This window comes from Vicia villosa, linkage group LG3 (genome assembly GCF_029867415.1).
Source record: "Vicia villosa cultivar HV-30 ecotype Madison, WI linkage group LG3, Vvil1.0, whole genome shotgun sequence".
Classification (NCBI taxonomy): domain Eukaryota; kingdom Viridiplantae; phylum Streptophyta; class Magnoliopsida; order Fabales; family Fabaceae; genus Vicia; species Vicia villosa.
Genome location: NC_081182.1, coordinates 30,526,461 through 30,545,661, shown reverse-complemented (window position 1 = coordinate 30,545,661; position 19,201 = coordinate 30,526,461).

The window sequence follows — 19,201 nt, the reverse complement described above, 5'->3', positions numbered from 1 at the left end:
GATTCAAACATGCTTGATTGAACACTGGTGTATCTTGACCATTGTCATACCCCAAAATTTTTCCATCACATTTTTATACTCAAGCTCATCTAAATATCAACAACTCAAGATCTAAGTGGACGCACACTCTCCTAAACAAACAACCCACAACTAGGGTTTTTGCTTCTCTTCAAGAAAAATCAAGTTCTGACAATTCAAGTGAAACTCATAAACTCTCATATACCTTAAAGGATCCTTATGCCAACTTTCAAGCTCTGATTCACAAGATTGCTTAAACAATAGTTCAAATAGTCAACAGTCGACTAGTTTGACCTAAAAGTCAACTGTGGTCAAAGTACAGTTAAAACTCCTGATTTTTGTCAACAACCTTATTTGGAAGTATCATTCACCATTTGATCAAGGATTGATCATGGTTCATCAAGGGAAGATCAGAAATCACAAATTCAAAAGTTTATAAATTAGGGTTTTCAAAGGAGAAAGTCAACTGAACTTTGACCAGCCATAACTTTCACATGGAACATCAGAAATTTCCCATCCAAAGCTAATTTTGAAGGAAATTGAATTCTCTACAACTTTGATGTTGGGCCCAAGGTCAAGAAATGCTTCCGCATAAGAGATATAAGCCAAAATATTACAGGTCCTTTTAGAAGATCACTAAAAGTAGTTTTTTTGTCAAAGCCTATATCATCAAGATAAAATCCTCAAATGAAAAAAATGTTCCAAAGTGGCTTGTAGAAGACATCTCGATCTTTTCAAAAAGTCCTAGAACGTCTTCATATGACAAATACTTAAGGTGTTATGACTTGCTAGAGATGAGCAATTTTGAGAAAATGATTGGAGGTCAATTTGAGTAATTTTGAGATTTCAGACTAATGGGCCTACTATTTGGATTTTAAATATGTCCATGATCTTAAGAGGGGCCCTTGCACCCATCATTTTATTTTTTGTGATTTTATTAATGCTTATTTGAATTTTTATTCATTTAAATATTTAATAAAACATTAAAAGTGTGAAAATTGGATTAAGTCATAAAAGATAGGTGGAATCTTTCTAAAAAAAAAAATTTGATATGGGGGAGGAGAGAATCGTGTGAGAGTGATTTGGTTGATTGTGAATTTAAAAAAAAGGGGAAAGATTCAATTTCCATTAAACCCAAATTGCAATCATCCAAATTGTGGAGATTTGATTCAATTTTTGGTAACCTAATTTAATCTCCTATATATGCATAAACATATTCTGAAGCTGGGCGGATTCACAAGGATTTAGAACGAATTCTTGTATCCAAGACACCTATTCAAGCCCACAAAGTTTCAAGAACAAGTGGAATTCGGTTCTGCAATTAGAGAAGGTTTCAAGGATATTTAAAGATTCTAATACATTCCTTGAGGAATTCTGAAGCTAACTCAATCATCTCCGTTGACCCAGGCTGCCCAGAAACGTAAATATATGCTCACAAAGGAGCATATTTTCTTAAACCCGATTCCATGAATATACACATGCTGCATATAATTTGGTTATATATTTGTGTTTGCACTGATGTCGTGATGCTATTCATATAGTTTGATTTGATTTTAAGCGCAGGTATTGAAATCCACCATTATTAGGGTTCTTGAGCTTTAAGTTGGGAATTCTGAATCGAGTTTAAATTGGACCAAATTAGGAACACTATTGTGTTTGGATTGCAATTTATGATCGAACCACGTAATTATTTGCCATTTATATGATGTGTGGTGTGAGATGTTTGATTGCAGGGACTGGCTACGGATGTTTTCGCAGCCGGATCGTAGCTAATTTGGGGAGAAAAGAACGAGGCTGAAGGAGGAAGATGACTAGGGTTGGCGCGTTTCGTTTTTAAATTTCTGGTTAAAAATTGTTTTTTGTATATGATACTATTCATGTGTCTTCTTATCAGCGAAGGATGAATCGTTTGGTGTTAGGAGGCGCACGTTAAGGCTTTGAACTGCAAGGGCAGGGGTTCGATTCCTGCCTCTTGCATGTATTTTTTGTATTATTTCTTCTCTAATGATTCCTACAGATCCTGTGCATCCAGTACACGCAGATCCACCATGCATCCTCACGCACAACCCTTAGATTACCCCTCAAGAAGATCCAACGTACCTAAATACGAAGGACCACCATGAACCTCCAGGCTGCGCCACACAGGATCCCAGCTAAGTTTTTATTTTTTAAATTTTATTTTTAAATACATAAACCCCTTTTTATTCTTTCTTTTTTTTTTCTTTATGTGATGATTTCTTTTTTCTTATTTATTTATTTATTTATTTAAATACATTAATGTTCATATAAATTTTTTTAATTATTTATATTTAGTCGAAAACTCGATTTTTCCACAATTTTATCGATAATTGTTTTTAAACAATAAAAATTATTATTTTTGTATATGCTTTTAATTAATTAATTAATTAATTAGGTTGAAAACTAATAATTAATTTTTTCTAGGTTTGTTAACCTCGATTCATTTATAAACCCTAGTAGTCTTAGGTGTACTGGTAGGTGTTGCCCATTAACCCTAGTTAACTTGTGCCCTAATCAGGGTTTACGAGGTTCATCATTCGATCAGTCATACACTGAAAAATTTCTTTTTCTTTGTGCAGTTTTTTCAGGGTTACCATCAGGGTTCTTCCAACTACGCGTCACGCCAATCAAGAAGCTAAGTCCTGATTTCTTTAATGATTTAAATATTTATTTTTGTCTTATAAAATATACATTAGGGTTTGCCTTCGACTGTCAATGAACTCCTCCTACACTTACCCTTCTGTTTATTTTTCCTTTTCCAATTTTCAGGGCTAACCAGCCGGTCAAAGCTCTAATGTTCGGTAACCCTAAAACTCATCCTGTTTTTAATTTCTTCTTTTAATTATTACTTGTGTCAAACTATTTGCTCTGTTGGGGTTTTATTTTATTGCTTTTTCTCCCCTTCCCCATGGCTTATTATGTAACTGCTCCTGGTTGTATTGTGTGGCCTTGAAGGCACTTAAAACTGTATACATTACATTATTGCGTGGTTAGTAATTTAGGGCGTGAAAACTCGAACTGAACCTAGAATAACTAATTACAAGATAATTATTTGAATTAATCACGTGATTGTGCACCCACACACCTTTTATGGTAATCTCTCTTGTTGCCTGTTGCCTTGTTGCCTTGTGTTTTTCAGTTCATAATAGCCAAGTCCCTCGAATACGAGGATACCTCAGCAATGTTGCCCTCGGTTCATTCTTAAGATCATAAGTCCCAATGATGCTGCCTTCGATTCGCTAATATGTCCTCTGGCGGCCTAATAATGATGGCTATTTTGATCTTTCCCTTAGACTACCTGCCTTCTCTATGGCTAGGGACAGTCTTATGGCGAACGATAATTGCGACGACCCTTCAACCTAAAGGACTTCCTACCCTCCTATGGTATGGATAGCCCTGAAAGGCTAAAAGAATCTTTTTACAAATATCAAGGTAATTTGTCCTTAATTGCATGCTCTGGTTTAAATTCGTTTTCTACCCTTTTCTTAAAAAACTTCAAAAAGGCTACGCTCATTTACAAGCTAAAGTCCTTATCTCTTCTTCTACATTTCTAAACTTTTGGTTTCAAAAGAGCAAAGCAATTAAGAGCCCGTGGAAAACCATGGATGCAAAGGGTGCCTTATACATTCCCTTTGTATAAATTACCCCCCGAACTCAGTTTTCTTTTAAAAAAAGGTTTTTTCTGTTCTTTTAGCCTTTCATTAATTTGGATAAAATAAAAGTCGGTGGCAACTCTTGCTTACCGTACATTCCGATAAAGTCAATTCACCGTATTACAACCATGCAGAGTCAATATTTGTTTTTGTTTTTACAGCATATGCATCATGCATAAACGCTTAGTCATGCTTTCATTACGCACAACCGAACTCTTGTTTCGCACTCATTTTGGCATTAACTCTAGTGGTTTGTTCTGTCTCAACAGAGAGTCAGTATCTTACTAAATACTTGTTTCAATTGGAAAGCCTTTAAGCATAAAAGTGTTTATCCCTTCTAATTCCCCACTAAATACCTTCTCCGTGGATGATTAATATTTCGGTACTTATGTTCAGCCCTTTAATCTAGTGAGCTACATTCTCACCAGATTTAGTCTTAATTGACCCTTTCTCTCCATTTTATTCCTGGATTGAATTTTGTCCCCAACCACCAATTTGGGAAAACTTATGAGAGAATTGTGCATTCATTTTGCACCTTTGATTTTTGTGTGCAACAAGAGTTGTTACCATATTCTCGTTGGTATTTGTACCTTCAATAAAAGTTGGTATTTAGATGTTTGTATCTATATCTTCCAATTAAAAGTCGATGTTCAGATAATTGTTCTTGCGCCTTCAGTAAAAGCTGGTGTTTAGGGAAGTCTTCTGTTTCTGCATCTTCCAGTAAAAAGTTGATGTTCAGATGAAGACATTTTCCTACCTTCAGTAAAATTCGATAGTTCACCTTCATTAAAAGTTGGTGTATCTTCATTTTCCTACCCTCAATAAAAGTCGATAGTTCACCTTCAGTAAAAGTCGGTGTATATTCATTTTCCTACATTCAGTAAAATTTGGTAGTTCACCTTCAGTAAAAGTCAGGGTATCTTCATTTTCCTACCTTCAGTAAAAGTCGATTGTTCACCTTCAGTAAAAGTTGGTGTAATTACTCGTCAGGTTACCTTTAGTAAGGGATGGTAGCTCTTGTCGTCGATTATGACTTAGTGGTGATTATCCTTTCCGTACCTATGCAAGGTGTTTTCCCCAGTGTAGTTTTCTTTCCTAGTGGAGTTTTGTCTTCCCCATTGGAGTGCATTTTTCTCTCCCCATTAGTGTTGTACTTCCTTCTGTTTGGTAACCATATCCAATACATTCATAAGCATCGCATGGAATCTTAGGGCAAAAAATTGCGTATTTTGTATTTAAGTCTCTTCAATCGCGTCAAGACAAAGATTTCAATCTTCATATCTCCGAGTAGAAGAAACTTAAATAGGGGCATCTGTCATACCCTAATTTTTGACCCTAAAATTCCCCAATCATTTGCATTTCTACCCCTTATCAGGATAATAACCTTATGTTTGACCTTTGGCTTTGTGCTCACCTCACCTATGTTTGTTCAACTTGTGAATACTTCTTTGTTATGTTATATTAACCAAAATATAAAAAAGATACCTCTTTCTTTCAAAGCTTTGTGTATTGTAGGTGTTGAACCAAGTGCATTCATATCCTCTCCTAAAACTAGGGTTTTGAGGATCGACTCCCAATTAATTGGTCATTCATGGAAGCTCAATGGCTTAAACTTCAAAGTAACAATCCCATCATCAAAGTGTTATGTCTTGGACATGTGTTAACTTCATTTGATCAAGTTCATCTTGTTGCTCCCGAGATTTTTATCTAAGTACAAACGCAAAAGTGGCGCAAGAAATAGAGTCGTCATCCATGTCTATTTATCCCAAGAGAGGGAAAGGAAACACAAAATAAACCTGTAGGAAGGATAAGCACGATCAAATCGAACCAGAGAAACAAGTAAGGGAGTCGGTTACGCGAGAGGAAGGTGTTAGCACCCCTCACGTCCAACGTACTCGATGGGATCCACGTTTGTTGTCTAATTTATGGGTGTGTAAAAGAATATATGTCTAAAGCTAAGCTAGGATGCATGCAAAATGTAGGAATCCTTTTTTAGGAATCACAGTTACCGTAGCTCGGCTAACTAATTTTTGTTTGTTTTGTGTTTTTTAGGTGGACAGTTACATTTGCATCCTATGGCAGCTAGACCTTTGGAGACTATAGCCAGGGAGGTAGGAAGGAAGTAACGTGCTCTTAAGCATCGTGAGGCAAAAGAAAGAAAGAGTTTGGTTTGTGTTTTAAACATGCATGAAAGAAATCCTAATGCGAAGGGAAATATCTACCTAAATTGGCATGCAAAAGGAAACTACGCTAAGACAAGCAATCCTACGGGAGAAAACAACACAAAAGCATAAGCACACAATTGAGTGTCGCTCGATAAGCAAAAGACTAACCACGGTCTGGGTACCGAGGTAGTGATCTGAGAACTGGGGTGCTTTAGCCAACGGGAAAGATCATCCGAGGCAAACAAGCAAAGGGAAAGGGGGGAACTCAGCTAATAAGTCGTAACAACCAAGGCGAATGAGCTAGCATGTGAGGAAAGGGGGACTCTGTAATCTGTGCGTGCGTACACGGAGCATTAGTGTTTGGTCGACGCGAGCTTGAAAAAACGTGGCGATCCGATAGCAAGATCCTTTCCACTTGTGACTCCAGACAAAGATTCAGGGACAGTTCAGAAGCAACGACGTGTAACGCGCGCTAATTGAACAAACTATATGAAACGTGGCGGGAGTCGATTGCTAACCCTCTTAGCTTGCCTACCAAAGAGGACTTAACAGTGTTGCCTTTGATGAGGGCTTACGACACCATTGACATCGTGCAAGCACAAATATAAACACACAAAAACATGGCCTCCTAGTGAGGACTTCCAGTTTGCCTGCCAAGTGGCACAGACTCCTAATCCTACTTCTCATGTTATTGAAAAGGAAAAGATGTGGAAAGAGTATAAGGGAATAAGAAACAATACCAAATGGATAGTAATCCGTAAACATCAACAGAAGTAATAAGAAACCTAGAGAACTCGCGTGCAAGCTAGCAACAAGCAACAAAAAGCGAGTCAGTAATCGGGTGCGAGCATAAGCACCAAAGCATTGTCGATTGCGAAAAAAAGTCACAACCAACGTATAGTGTGTATCAGACACATCCACACAAGTATCTTGCAAGAAAAACGACAATCGAGAAAAAACACAATATACAAGTATACGCCTCATAACATGAGGGACAAGAGATAGCAACATGCGGAAAGTGGTACCCCACACATAAAGCGGAGTACCGAGATATCGACACATGAGAAGTGTGGTATCCCACAAATAAAGTGGAATACCGAGCAAGTAAGCATCATTGGAATCCTTTTGGTAATCCTTGTACAAACTCAACAAACAAGTTAGTGATAACAAGAAAGTAACCGGAAGTTGCATCATCGGCTCTTAACATGAAAATCAAGTAATGGCACAAAACGGTAAAAACGGTTATGTCAAAACACAAAGTATGCACAAAATGGATCCGAATCAAGCAAATTCAAGTGCATTAGTACACAATTAGCTAAGCAAATATGAATACAAGTCAAATGAAAGTCAAAGTACGAAATACATGTCAATCGGAAGCAAAAACTACAAAATCGAGAAATATGCGTCAAAATTTATCACTCGGAATTGAACGAAAATCACATGGTTGATTGCAAACGTGCCAACGGATTGAAAAACGAACTCAATTTGAATTAATTCCGCCTAGAAGTAGGACTTTTAGGTCATATTCTTCGGCTGGCAGTAACGAATCAATGAAAAAATAATTGTCCGAAACCGACTAAAAAGTACACCAATGGCTATAGAAATCTAACCAATTCCTATTTTAGGCATCATGTCAATGTGAATTCAAGAGATACCTAAACCAAACAATATCAATTTATCACAATTATGTCTCCTAGGATTTATATCAAACACCTAGTCTACACAATTTATCCAAATAACAACTTCATGTAATTAGTGCTCAATCATCAACATCCACAACAACAATTATTTGATTCACTTTCACATTATCAGCAATTAACTTCAAACAATCAATTAATTATCATTACTTTGAGGATCAAAGAAAATTACCGACTCGAAGAGGAATGGAAGTGTGAAGACGAAGGAGAATGCACGAACAAACTCGCGCAAGAGAGGAGAGGAAATAGGAGTAGGAATCGTGCGAACGGAGGGAAGAATCTGTGCAGACCTTGGCCGGAGCGGTGGTGGAGTTCGTCGAATCTTGTCCGTGCATGGTGGAGCAAGGGAGAGGGGAGATCGACGAGTGGTGATGGCGCGGAGTCGCGGCTGAGATCGAAGGAAGAAGGAGATTCAAAGAAATTTCGGAAAAAGTGGTCTTCGTTCTTCGCGTTCTTGATTTTTGTCATGAAGTTGTTGTTGAAAGTTTAAGAAAAAGTGGATTTGATTTGAGAGAATGAAGAGAGAGAGAAGAGAGAAAGTGTTTATCAATTTTGGGGAAAGTGTGGGTGAATGGCAAAAATGAGGGAAAAGAGTATTTATAGTGAATTCAAATTTTGAAAATCAAATTTCCCTCCTAAACGCCTTTTAGAGATCAATTTTCAAGGAAACGCAGTTCGGTGCGAAATTTGGAATCGGGACCACCGACAAATCGAAGATGATAAAATTTGTGAACTGTTGTCGTCGGAACAGACTCAATTCGATAAAAGGTGAAGAAGTTATGCGTGTTTGAACAGCGAGAAATTCATTTGGTCATCTGAGGCGGAAAACTTGACAGTGCAGAATTTTCGTGCACACCGCTCTAAGAATGCGACGAAACTCAACCTTTTGATAAAAATATGAACCCGAGGTCTGTAGAGAAATTGAAGCCAACGAAATTTGTGAAAGAATGCCGCCGGAATGGGCTCAATCAGATGAAAATTAAGAGAGTCATGCAATTTTGAATCTTGTCATACAGTGCCCGAAAACACATTTCGACGGTAATTGGCCTTAGGTCCCAACAGTCGATATGTCGGGGAATTTTTCAGCCAGATCGGATAAACAATGTGGGAGTTATGAATTTTTTATCGTCCAGAAGACAACGATTCAACATATTTTTTCATTGTATGACCTCAGGTAAATTGCAAATTCGGGGACCTTCCTCAAAGAAACAATAGTCGACCCCAACACATGAACTATAGTAGACCTCGAGGCGGAACTTTTTGCATATTGCTCGCTTCAAAATGATATTCCAGTCAGAAGTTATGAATTTTCCAACATCCAAAAGACAATGAAACGGTAAATTCAAATCTTAGGTAATTTGCACTTTCGGACATCTTTCTCAAAGAATTGGATTCCGACACGAACATGAAAGATGTAGATAACGTCGAAGTAGTCTTGGAAATGCAAGAATCAAGCCCATACGACCTTCCAGATGAAAGTTATGAATTTTGCACTCGCACCGTAAAAGCAGACTGTTGCACCAAACTGTTTGGAAACAATGAAAGTCTTTACTATTTTCTTTTGATTTTTGAACGAAGAAATAAACGCCTATCATAACTTATACAAAAAATAAGAGGGAAAATTTTGGGGTGCAAGAAATCTCAAGATCATGTGGCTTGATTCATCAAGAAAGTCCATAGGTTCATGTGTTTATTTCCATGCCTTCTTCAATAAGTTTCATCAAGTTATGAACCTCATCATCAAGTATGCTTCAAGAAAACATCATTTCAAAGTCTCATATATCTCCTCATGCTTTAAAATGAAAGGAAAGTTCAAGAAATTCAAAGTGGATTCAAGAAGTTTAACCTAACTTGACAAGTCTTTGATTCTATGATCACAAGGGCATAACTCCTTCAATTTTCAACATTTTGAGTGCTTCTTTTTGCAAATGACTCTCCTTTATATAATCTACAACTTATCTTTACAAGTCAAGAGGTAATTTTGTGAAGAAAGTCATCAAAAATGTCTTCTCATAAGGAACTATCTGCCCATTTCAAAGAATTATAATTTGCTCATTTTTTATCATTTTGAGCCCACTCTTTTTGCATAGTAATCTTGAATGAGTATATTTTAATTCCTCTTTGAGGATCAAGGGAAATTTTTGAGTGGAAGATCATGACAGAAGAAAAACATTAGAGGTAATTTCTAGATGCCTAGATTTTAAGGCATGCCATGAGTGCAAGACTGACCACAAGCCCAAATTGCACAATTTTAACTTTCTCTCGCATAACTTTTGGCTACAAGCTTAATTTTTCATTATCTACAACTTTCATATTGAGAATTTTGATCAATTCAAGCTCTAAAGTACTCATTTTAGTTATACATGAAGGTGTTTGATGAAATGATCTCGCAAGATTGCCTTGTGTTTGCCCAAGTTGCCAAAGGCATATCTCTCAATTCATAAGTATTATGGAGGTGATTCTTTTTGCATTGTGTTCATATTGATGAGGAGGGTATTTGGATCAAAGAAGATCTCAAAACGCACACACCAATTGCTTGGAGCCTAAGGTTGAAGTGAGCTGCCCAGAAGTGCCAAAGTTGCTGAAATTGGCTAAGTATTTGTGCATCATTTTTTCTCAATTTTGAAGAGCCATAAATTTTGATACAAGAATACAAATGGAAACATTCAAATATTATTTTCAAGCTTGATCTTTCATATTTCTAAAGAGTCTAAGATGGCACCATAAAGGTCCCTACATTGCTTGCCTCATGGTTTTGAAGTTGGTACCTTGAGCCTGAAGTTTCCACTTGCTATCAGAAGTACATTTGATTAATGTGACTTTTAATCACCAAATAATTCTCGAATTTCATTTAAACATACTTAACAAAGTTGTCTGAACCAATTAGAGTGTCAAAACACATAATTTGGGTGAATTTTGACAACTTGCAAGTCACACTTTGCTTATGATGCAGGTGTGCACGAATTTGTTTCAAATTTCTTCATTCATCTCTCCTCATTGCATCATTCACTTCTCCTATAAATAGAGGTGCTCTCCTCATCATTTTCCAAGCTTGAAGAGCCAAGAAACCTCTGCTCCAATTCTTACCACCCCTCACTAAAATTGAGATTCGAATTCATTCTTTTTTTGAATTCCCTCAAAATTCTTTGTTGAGTTAGCTTCCTTGTCACTTCCTAAAGCTAACCGAGCAAGAACCAAGCCTTAACTCTCCCCAAATCAAGCTCACTAACTCCATTTTCAGAGCTGCAAAGTTGAACTTCAATAGGTAGAATTCTTCACCATTTTGCTTCAAATTTGTTGCTACAATGTAGCCCTTGGTTCATTGATGCTCACAGTATCATTCGTTTTTAACTATAGATGCATTTGGTTGATTAATTTTTGAGAATTTTAGTTTTAAATTTTTTTGGTTTTCCTCAAATCGAGTGAGCTATATTTTGAATAAATTTTTTGCGATGATGTGGTTGAGATCGTCCAGGAGAGGCAAATCCAATGATACCATTAGCATTTGATTTTGTTACGTTTTATTTGATTCATGATTTCTGCAGAAATCCTTTATATTTTCTTGGCTTGAGGTTGAAGATGATGAATTCTCATCATCTAGCCAATGATAGCATGTCAAACGTTTTAACTTGATTGGTTTGGCTTTTATGCACTTGGTGTGTGTAGCGGCCGGCCAAAAATATTCGAACGTTTCCACATTCGAAATACAGAGTCGCCACCAAATTTTATTTATTCCAAAAGAAAAGGGAAAATATCGATAAAACCCAAAAAGAATAGATAAATGGATAAGATGGTCATCGCAACCAAATTAGGGTTTGGGAGTCGGTTAAGCAAGGGGAAGGTATTAGCACACCTCACCTCCATCGTACTCGATGGGACCCATTTAAATAGTCTTGTGATTGATTGTTAGCCAAATATTTACTTGCGTTCTTTATTAAGTTAGGAAAAAGGAAGGAACAACATATGTTTTTTTTATTATTGTGCTCACCAAGACATTGCATCTTATGCCTACGTATTCCCTCGTGCCATGGGAAAGTCAGAGCATTGTAGTTCGGGGCTACGAAATTGTTGGTGGATTTTATTGATTGGTTTAATCGCACTTGGGAGAGATATGCACTTGGGCAAAAAAAAGATGAATTTGAATTGAAAGTGTTTTATGAAGTCTTCAATGGAATTCAAGCACTCAAACAATGGCTTAACAGCCATCGCCTAAATGCTTTAAAGAGCAACTTGTACAAGTACGTACAAACCCCTCTTGGGTGATGAAAGAGATTCACACTTGGGCGAGAAAGAAAGATTTGATGAGTTGAAATTGTTTTGTGAAAGAGTCGATTGTTAAAAGAAAGCGTTTTGTAAAAAAGGTGAACTAAATCGAGTTTTAAGAAAATCTTTAATGGAGTTTAAACATTCAAACAAAGGCTTAACGACCATCGCCTAAATGTTTTAGAACAATTTGTACAAGTACGTACAAACCCTTATTCATCTATTAAAAGAAACTAAACTCGATTCAATTAAAAAGGAGTTTTGATTATGAAAAAGGAAACTTGGTGTTGACGAAGTTTCATTAAAATCATTTGAAGTAAAAAATAAATTGAAGATGGAAAGGTTAATTTTTATTGGTGAAATTTCAATTAAAATATAGTAGTTAACTAAAAATGTTACTAACACAATTAAATGCTTAAAACAAAATTAACCTATTAAATATCTAAAATTGAATTAATCTTACTAATAAAGAAAATGGGGTGATGATAGAGGTAAAACACAAGGGCCCAAGTTCAAAAAGCCCAATTGTTGGCCTGATAAAACAAAATCTAGGGTGTATAGCGAACCGGGTCGGGCTAGGGATCCGAAATCCCACTAATTTTCAGATGCTGGGTCCAAAAAACCCCAGCCTCAAACGACCTCCAAATTTCCCTCTTTCGGTCCTCTCTTTCTCTCTCGCATTTCTCTCATTCTGTGGACGAACAACAACAAACACACAACAAAACTCGATCTCCCCTCTCTCTCTCGATTCGTCATGTCTCAAACTCTTAAACCAAAAAACACAGAGCTTCTTCCCTATCGATTCTCCTCTCTCAGCTTGCGACATTCTCAGGTTCTCTCTCAATCTCTCAGTTCGATTCAACTTCGGTGAAAGAACGAACAAACATTGCAGTCCGAAAGGGATTAAATTACAGGTACATGAAATGATGAAATGATTGAAATGGCCTCGGTGTTGATTGAAGCTGCACGAATCGGTGAATGGATATGAAACGATGTTGATGGAGAGATTTTTGTGTATGGATTAAGGAAGGTTTATAGTGAAGTTTGTGAAGGTGAGGTTTTGAGAGAATTGGGCAGGGCTTTGTTATGAGATTATTGGTCCCCTCGTTGGTCTCTCCCATCTGTTTTTATTAGCTGAAATGCAGTAGGTTTTGGGGGGGGGGGGGGGGGGGGGGGGGGGGGGGGGGGAAATCAAGAGTTTTTGAACATTTTTGTTTACTGATTTTGTGCTTTCTTCACACAGGTTTTGTTATGCCATTGTTGTGTAATTTTTGGACTGTATGGTGCAGGTTTTGGAGCAGTAAATTGGACGTTTGTACAAGAGTTTTGTTCTTTTCTCTGCAGTTGCAACCAATATGAGCTTGTACTTGGACTGATGTATGTAATAAAGACCATATGTATTATTTGGTTATCTCTAATTTGTATTGTTATTTAATCAAAACATGTTTAATTAATAATTAGAATAAAGATCCCAATTATCAATAAACATTTAACTAATTAAATAACAAAAATAAAGAAAACAAATGATACAAATGGACATGTACTAAAAAAAATTGCAAAATAATAATAATATTAAATTAAAGAGACTTAGAACTTGATTTTAATTTTAATAATAATTCAACTTAAAATATTTTAAATTGAATTAGAATCAAAATGCAAATCAAAATTGTTATTGAATAAAATCAAAACAACCATAATTTTTTAAAATGCAAATAGAAAAGAAATAATATTAACTATATTTTTTTAATTTTTTTTAATAAAAGAATGAAGATTACAAGTAAAATAATATGAATATATATATATATATATATATATATATATATATATATATATATATATATATATATATATATATTAATTTTTCTGAATAAAATATAAAATGGTGAATTAAAATGTGACACACCTAAATGAATGAAATATATGGGGCAAAAATTGGGGTTTGATAGTTTCTTGCTTCAGTGAGGGTCTATGGTGTTAAGAGCTATCCAGATTCATTGGGTTAGCCACATCATTTATGAACGAGATTCGACGCGCCTTGTTTTTTAGATTTATTCTATTTCCTTTTATTTTCATTTTATTTTACTTCAAAAATTAATAACTATCTCATTTTTATTCCAAAAAGTACCAAATTTTTTCTAAAATTCTCTTTTAATTTTCTCTTTCTGATGGATTTTTTTTCCAGATTTTTATTTTTTATTTTACTATTTTAGTTATTTTTTGCTTTGTTTACTTGATTTTAATTGGTTTAAAAATAGTTGAGTTTCCAAAATTTACCAAACCTTTTTCTAAAAATATTATATAGTTTTTCTAATTTTATTATGGTCCTCTTTGATATTTATTTGGTGTTTAGATACTCATTAAATATTTCATCAATGATTTCTTATTATTTGACCATTTAAAATCTCTTTTTATTTCTTTAAATTGGATTTTATTTCTTTTGTGATTAATATAGACTTTTATCATGTTTTGACTTGGCTTTTCTCTCCATATATTCTCTTTTGATTTGTGGGTGTAAGTCTTGACCAATCCATTGTGTAGAGGCTGTGGTTTTATCATTCCTCTGATGAATCATTAAGATGAAATCCCACAATGATCAAGAGAAATGCATATGGGCTTGTAGTTTTGTTTTAATTCATTCCCCCCTCTTCTTCTCCATCTCATTCTTGTTTTTGTTTGTTATTTTACATGTGTTGCAAATTTTAGGAGAATGATTCACATATCATTTCTCTAATTTGTTTTTAAACACATTAATTTTAATTGACCAGCCTCGTTGTAGGGTGACTTCTATATAAGTTACTTGCCAATTGCTTATCATAGCGCTAAATTTTGTCCGATATCGAAAAATGATCATTAGTGGCCCAAACCTATGTTTGAAAGCCCAAAGATGGTTGGTTATTTGACTAATGGTCCAACACCTATGAGACTTGTTGTTAGGAGGTTTTAGTCTTATCAATCCTCCAATGAGTCTTTATTTATTTTGGCCTAAGTCATTATTCAATCATCATTGATCATTCCTCTACAATTAACTTCTAATCACTAACTTCTAACTTCTAACTTTATTTTATGTACCATTTATTCTTTTATTATGCTTTATTTACTTTATGCTTTATTTTATTTTATGCTTTTTTTTCATCTTTAGCATTTCATCTTCATATTTCATTTATGTTATTTTCCTTTTGTCCACTTGAACTTTTATTTGTACTTGTTCTCTTTTTCCTTTGTCCATTTTGACTTTTATCTTATTCTTAAGACATTAATAATCAAGTTGAACATTAAAAGACCCAAGGCTCTTTATGGAATATTGGTTACAATCCTTGGCACTTTGGAGTTATGGACCCCTTGGACTTAGCATTAGGATCCTTGTTCCCTTGAAGCATCTGGACCTTGTTTTATTATGCTTGTCTGAAGTCCTTGGAGTTTACTCTAAAGCATTGGGAATTTTCTCTATGTGCAGGTTGTTTTGAGTTTCATACTTGTTTGAAGTCCTTGAGGTGTATTCCAAGGCATTATGATTGAGGATTCATCTGTATAGAGCTGTTATTCTAGCCAATTTTTGTCTTAAGTTCTTGAGGTTTATTTCAAGGCATTAGTTTACACGCTATTCATGTGAAAATGTTATGTGGAACCCAAAAGTTCACCTGGTCCATTGAAGCTTTGCAAAAAAAATAAAGACTTTGCTTGATCCATAATTCATCTGAGGCTTATTTCATCTGATACTTGGTATTGTACTTGTTTGGTTTGTTAATCCAAAGGATGGGAACTATAAATTGCTTCTTTATGTCAAGTGTCGGCTTCTTGTTGGTTAGATCTTTCTTTACCTTACCTTTTACTTTATGCTTTTAGGATTGTCCCTTCATCTCCTCCCATATTCTTAAATTTTCAAAATCTTCTCCCTTTTTCAAAATCTTCTTATGTTTGCAAAATTTAAATTCTTTTGATAAAAACTTTTGCCCTTGGTGGCTTTTCTTTCAAAGTTTAGGCATGAGTAATCATTGTAATGGATATGTAATCCCCTAATACCTTGATATTGATTGATATGATTGATATGAATGATTATTTTCCACTTGAAAGAGTTAGCGACATACTTGTTGATTTTATCCAAGTTGGAGCCCTTCTTTTACTTGTGATGCAAAGAATCCATTTGTTATCATGTTCAAGTATAATTGGCTGAGTTTTCTCCCATGATGACAAAGTGTCTATCCAATTTTAAATCAAAACCTTTGTTTCCCTTTGAGCGGAACTACAAATGCTCTGAATTCTCCATTGCACTAAGGAGGTATGTAGGCACAAGATGTGATGTCTTGGCGAGCGGCGAGCATAATTTAAAAACCAAACAAAAATTTCCTTTTGCACACAATTTTTTTTACACAGATTTACAAAAAGGTTCTTGTGGAGTACCACATATGTGAGGGGTGCTAACACCTTCCCCTTGCATGATCAACCCATGTACCTAAGATCTCTACTTTGTTTTAAAAAACTTCTTTGGGTTTTATTTCGCTCTTTTCCCTTGGAAATAATAAAGCGCGGTGGCGACTTTCACTAAAATAATGAGTCAAGTCAATCAATGGATTTGGTCTCAATTTTCCCCCGCTACACACATGGAAGAAGCAAGCACATCAAAATGAGGTTCTATTATCTTCGAAAGCAGGTAACAAAAGGGAAGATGAACTTAAAGCACTACTGAACTGATAATCAGATTGCATACATCATGACGAAAAGAGTGCAGGTCGAAGTTAAGATCTATGATGAATGTAGATAGCTTAGACACAATGAATTAGGTGGTGTGTTGAGATTGTAAATCCTTGTGTTGAAGCAGGTTGCTCGACAAAATGAAGATTGTGTCGAAATAGTCTAGCCTAAAGTAATTGCCGAAATGTCGAAGGAATTTCCTCAATGGGTATTTCGATTTAGGCCTAATTTTGTAGTGTTAGCAGAATTAGGTATTTTGGGCTTTTGTAGTTTGGGCTTTGACTTAGGGAGAAAGAAAAACTAAAACAATAAATAGGGAGTAACCCCTGCTTTTTTTAGAAAATTTCTTTGTACACCCATAAGGGGTGAAAACACCTATTGAAAATCCCAAAATACCCTTCAAAGATGCATCTCCGAAATCATCATTTTTTGATTTTTTATTAATATTTCGGAAATGCATATTCGAAAACACCTGGGGACTAGTTTCGGATATGCATATCCGAATTATGTTCTGAGTATTTCTTTTTCTTTTCAAAACAATGATAAATTCCAAATTTTACATTATTCGACAAAATTGCAAAACTGAATCAGATAACACGTAAACTATAATAAATACGACTATATTAATCAATGGTAGTTGTTCAGATAAGGCAAAAATGTAAAAATATTACAACCCAACAAAATGTCATGAATAAAACATAAATAGGCAACTACTACTGAGTATGCCTAATCCGAACTCCCTGGGACCTCCTTTGCCTCCTATACGCCGCCGCACCGGCCGAAGGCCCTCCTGAGTAGCCCTCATCCTCATCGTCCTGAGCCTCCACCCCGGGTACGCCCTCCTCCTCAGGTGCCTCCACCTTCTCCTGATGCTCCTCCACAACACCCTCCTCAAACTCACGGGAGGAAGACGCCCGAGCCAGCCTACTCCTTGATCCAGATGAGGAACCTGCAGGCGCCTCATCTATTTGGACGGGTACTCGTACTCAACCCTGTCTCTGTGTCGCTGCTAGCTGTGCAGCCCACTCGCGTCGAGCCGATGTCGTCTCGGTCTCCCTACCTTGTCTAAGTCGTGCTTGATTTCCTGACATTTTCCTGAAAAAATTAAAACCGATAAGAATTTGAAACAATTTAGAAAATAAAAAAAAACAGTTCAGAGGTGATTTCGAAAATGCACTTCCGAAAACACCTGCGATGCTCCATTTCTACAGAAACCCATTTCTTGCCCTAACTCATTCCAAATCAAATTTTATCAACTATACACTACCATTGACCCATAATAACTTCAACCTACTACATTTTGCTAATTTCTAACAGCCCTAATAAGATTATCAATGCTAGAGTTCAAAGTTTGGAAACTTACAAATTTTATGAAGCTTTGAGTCGCCTTTGAATGAGCCTTTGAATCCTTTGATGTTGTAGAGCAAGTGTAGTTTGTGTAGAAGTTGGAAGAAATAGGTGTTGTGTTGAAAATTTTATGTTTTGGATAGAATGAAAAGAGGGGGTGGTTGTTTTGAGTTAACAGAAAAAACGCAACATATTTCGGATATGCATCTCCGAAATGGTGTTTTCGGAGATGCATCTCCGAATACACCTTTTTTTCGTTTTTAAAAATTAATTTCGGAGATGCATATCCGAAGTCACCCTTTTTGATGTCTTCGTAGATGCACATCCGAAATATTGAGGCATTTATGGAATTTTGCCACGGGTTCTTAAGAAGGTATAGAGGTCTATAAAGAAATTGTCTTTTTTAACACACTTGAACATTGTAGTTGCATATTTTGAAGAATAAAGTTTTCCACAGTTTGTGGGCAGAGAGAAACTCTGCAAAATTATTTTTTGTTCAAACCCTAATTCATCTTCTTCCCAAGTTATATTTTCTCTTCTCATTGTGTAACGATAAGGAAGTAGTCAAAATTTTGGGTTTAATTCCAACAAAGTCAACTCCATTGATTCATGATAAAAAGCTAAAGAGAAATCGTTCTGGTGCAATAAGACATGATGTTTAAAGATATTCTCTTTTGTAAGAATTATATCCTTGTCTCTTAAAGATCAAGTTATCTCTTTGAAGTCAACACCTGATATCCAACGATGTTCAAGTAAAGACTCATGTTTCATGATTCTTTGGTGGTTTTGGTTTCTAAACTCTAGGATGATGGTAATAAACTTGAAGTCATTTCAAACCTCATCAAGCTATAAAATTTAAAGTTCTTGTATGATGTTGAAGTCAAAGACACTGATACTAAGAATTGAAGCTTCAGAGTTGTGAAAGAGCAGAAGTTTGAAAACTCGTCTAGTCGTGTTTGTCTGAGTGATGAGGGAATTGTCTGATCAATTGAGAATTGTTGAGGGAATTGATGACAAATATAACACTACAATTTTAAGGTCAAACTAATCGATGAGGGAATTGTCTGATCAATAGAGAATTGTTTTACAACTGAATAATTGATTAATTCTAAAGCTATAATCAATTATTTTACGTGGTAACACTCAAAATCGGTTAGAACAAGTCTCTTAATGTTTGATAATGACTAAATATCAAGCCTTCCAATTGGTTGGAATGAGCTAGCTCAATGGTCTTGATTGTACCGACCATCTTAGCATAAAAAGCATTGTAAGGCCCTAGGTTTTCTACAAAACCGCCAATAAACTCAACATAAAGATTTCTAAATAGCCATCCACGTACCGATGTGGTTAA